Genomic DNA, 3853 nt, shown 5'->3' with positions numbered 1-3853 from the left:
ACAACCAGTAAAAAAAGACTGACCAATGAAATATAAAACTGTGCGTTTTAGAAGCCAAGCAGAGATGATTGGAAAGGTGGCCTGGATGCCATGTCTTTTTCCCTGGACTTTCAGAAGTCGCTGAATGCTTGCATACTAGAAGTGCATCGCAGAGCAGATGGGAACACAGACCCTCACGTAAGTCTGTCTTTCTTTGGTTTGGAAAATGCAGAAAAAAATAATAATATTACATGATGACATTTCACATATTTAAGCAAATATGACATATTTTAAACTATGCCAATTTGAGTTCCAAAGTGTCTTCTTTGTGTACTGTTTTTTTTGCAGCTCTGTGACTTTCTGGAGCAGAACTTTCTGGAGGATAGCTATGACACCATCAAGAAGCTTGGTGATTACAACAAAAGCCTGACTTCCATCACTGCGTCTGATACCCATGGCTCTCTGGGAGAATACCTCTTTGATAAACACACACTGTGAAGTGCACACAGAAGGAAACACTCAGGCATAGTGGGTGATGTCCTTTTTCTACCTATACAATATTTTTGTGTTACTCCAAGCTAAAAAAAAACAACCAAAAAACAATAGTGGGTGATGTCCTTTTTCTACCTACCGTATACAATATTTTTGTGTTACTCTAAGCTAAAAAAAAACAACCAAAAAACGAATACCTCAGTTTTGCAGGAAAAACAGTGCCTGGTGCTAAAACCATTTGTCATAAGTTGTTCAATTATTATAAGGGCTTAGATGTAGTACATTTCAAACATTCCGTTGTTTCTCAGGTTTGGAAGTAAAAATGACAGTAATTGGGGAGAAAATAAAAATTTCAAATCATGCAAGTTCTGTTTGATTCTGTGTAGTCCGTACAAAACGGTTCTATATAGTCTGTCCGTAAAAGATAACGCATGGTCCCATAACACTAGAGAAGATAAAAAGTGAAGTTACTGCTGAGTAAGAGCTAACGACTAACATGGATCTGTGGTTAAACCTCCAACAAGATGTTTTTTTTTGGTCCATTACGTGCCTTGGCATTTTGTGTTAACAACTTGGGTAACAGATTAATTAAAGACTTTCAGTTGCAATGAAGAAATTAAGCATTAATCTCCTATCAAGTTCTACGTGAGGGGCTGTGGCCTGTTAGGATTGTTGCTCTGTAAAACAGTAGAAGTGCCGCTTGGACCCAGTTATTCAAAATAAAAGTCTGGTCTTCACAATTAAAGTAAAGAAAAATGCAATAAAAAAAAAAAACTCACAGAACAAATAAAGAAGATCGCCACAAAACTAAGACAAGAAAAAGCTAAGATTTCTATTAGCATACTGTAAAAATGTATATGGATATGAGTTATATGGCCAACAAAAATACCATGTAGGCTTTGTGCAGTGGTTCTCAATTATTTTCTGTCATAACCCCCCTTGGGGAACAAAAATGTTTTCATGCCCCTAATTTACTTCATTCAAAGAAAGTCCAGTCATATCTGTTTACTTTTTTTTTATTTAAAGGTAATCTGACAGTATTTTAAAATAATAGGTCATTCAGACTCGGATACAATAAGAATAGAGTCTAAAACGTGTTTTATTTTGAAAATTTAATGATCTTCGATGCTCAGTACCTTGTTAGTGGTCTGTAGTAATGGGTGGTACTGGCTGAGCAGTCCTTGGAACAAAAAAGGTAGGAGAATGTTGGTATAGATGTAACCGCTCCATAACAGACTAATACATGTTTCTGCAAATTATTATCATTTGATTCATTATAAAAATGTTTATTTACTTAGATTGAGAAACTGCTGCATGGGCTTTACTAAATGCTTTTTAAGCTCCCGCGGTTGTTTGGACAATATCCGATATCGGTAAAAAAGTTCATATCAGACATCCCTAGTAAATCAGAATTTTTTTTTTTTTAAATCAGCAGTGGAAAAAGTACTAAGAAATGTAATTAAGTAAAAGTATCTTTAAATTATACTCAAGTAAAAGTGTATCTAAAATCTTAAAATCTACTAAAAGTAAAGTAAAAAGTATTTAATTAAAAATTTACTTTGACTAAAAGTTGCTTAGTTACTGAGTCATACGTCCAATTCGCAACTAGTAGTTTTTAAATCAACAATTCAAATACAAGTGGCTTAACCTGAGAATTCTATGATCCATTTGAACGGTTATGCTAACCTCTAAAGGACACAATGACTGAACTAAATAAATCTTAAACCAACCAAATTCATAGTGTCTGGCACCATATTCAGTCTGAACTATGTTCAGTCACACCATAAAACATAAAGCACAACTGGTATAAAGAGCCAAATTTGAATTGTACAGCCCAACTCAAACACAATGTATGCAAGAAAGTGAAAATGTTGAGCAATTCTTTATTAACAAACTGTGCTCTAGTGCAAATTCTCAAAAGGCCTGCACAGTTTGCATGCCCAAACCAGCTGTAGTTTTGATGGGCTAGCACTGTCCATCCCAAGCTCATAATTTGGGCTACAACAACCCAGCAGCTAGTCTATTATACATGAATTAAGATGATTTCATTACTGACTGCAATTAAAATCACAAACTTATATATATTTTTCTGACTGTACTCTGGTACTGCTCTACTTCACTGAAATGTTAGCTATCAGCACAGATGCTATGCTAAGCAAAAATAATCAATATCATGTAGGCACATTTTGGTTAACGGAGGAAGGTTTTAACCAAACAATGAACATAAGTTTGGGATACAGGGACATACAGTATAGTATACTTACCGCAACATGCTTTCGCAGGTTTGAAGTGGAAGTTTTAAAAAGCTGACAGCTGATACTCAAGTAAAAGTGTATCTAAAATCTACTAAAAGTAGAGTAAAAAGTATTTAAATTTAAATTAAAAATTTACTTGCTATCTATGTATCTATCTATCTATCTAGTTGGTATTTTTATTGATTAAACATGTATTGGGTACTTGGTTAATGGATAAGTCAAGTTGAACGCTGGCGGGCTTTATGATGGTTTTGCATGTATTTACCTGCAATGACGGTCAGCATTATTCTTTTCAATTTAACATTTTAGAATGGTGTTGTTTTTTTTTTAGTATTATGTTTACTGTATCTGTACTGTATCTAACATGTGAACTATTCAATGAGGTCATATAATTTTGGTTTAAAACACAGTTTGTTTCAAGATGTCGTCCTGCAAAGGCATGTGACTTTGTCTGGGGATTACTGATCACAGTGCCCTCAATACAGCTGTGCATCTGCTAAACTGGGGGATGGTTAAAGTGAAAATGCAGGCAGCTTGATGACTGACCGTACTATTATTGGAAAGCTAAATTCACGACTGTCTTTTCAGCCCGGGTGTCAAGAGTTACCTCCCTACTTTAAAAAAAAAAAAAAAGCATTAAATGATAATACAACCGTATACAACCGGGGATCTGTGGACACAGACATAAACCAACAGATGTTCATACCACAGCAGGATGGGTGGGGAATGTAGGGATTAAAACACAGAACAGCTCAAATGATTTAGCAGTGATTTGTTTTGTTGAAAAGTGTGTTCAGTGTGATTTGATTTCACGTTGAATGCTACAGCAGGCCCGAAGAGAAAGAAAAAGAAACGGGTGAAAACAGGTGTTTGTCTGCAAGGAAATAAGAGGAACACATCCTGAGGTAAGTACTTTTATCTTAACCTTCTTTTAACATCCCATGTGTTGAAGTTGTCTTTTTTTTTTCTCGACAAAATAACAACATCGACCTAGACAATGATAACGATTCCGAATTACGGTGGATGGGAAAAGTCGATAAAACTTGTCTTTTTCTGACATTCTTCTGATATTGCATTGAACAGATGTTCATCACCAGTTTCATGTGAAGATGGCGAGTTGAGAAAAC

General features: G+C 35.2%; 1 protein-coding gene and 1 long non-coding RNA gene across 2 annotated transcripts in view; one reads left to right on the top strand and one right to left on the bottom strand.

Annotated features, from left to right (window-relative positions):
• Nucleotides 1-330: 330 nt before the first annotated feature.
• LOC112487394 (uncharacterized) lies at nucleotides 331-1442 on the bottom strand. Its single transcript, XR_003050452.1, has 2 exons — nucleotides 607-1442; nucleotides 331-529 (listed from the first exon to the last, which is right to left on the bottom strand). It is a non-coding gene; the product is annotated as an uncharacterized LOC112487394 (long non-coding RNA).
• Nucleotides 1443-3100: 1658 nt separating this feature from the next.
• The window catches only part of LOC103382006 (synaptotagmin-1-like), a 12734-nt gene continuing 11981 nt past the window's right edge, over nucleotides 3101-3853 (top strand). The window contains exon 1 of the mRNA XM_008314651.3: nucleotides 3101-3631. The gene's annotated coding sequence lies outside the window, so the exon portion shown is untranslated. The remainder of the gene's footprint in view (nucleotides 3632-3853) is intronic.

The sequence above is a fragment of the Cynoglossus semilaevis genome, chromosome 8, assembly GCF_000523025.1.
Source record: "Cynoglossus semilaevis isolate Cse_v1.0 chromosome 8, Cse_v1.0, whole genome shotgun sequence".
NCBI lineage: Eukaryota > Metazoa > Chordata > Actinopteri > Pleuronectiformes > Cynoglossidae > Cynoglossus > Cynoglossus semilaevis.
The sequence above is the reverse complement of the archived record's forward strand: the minus strand, read 5'-3'. Positions and strand labels throughout refer to the sequence as shown.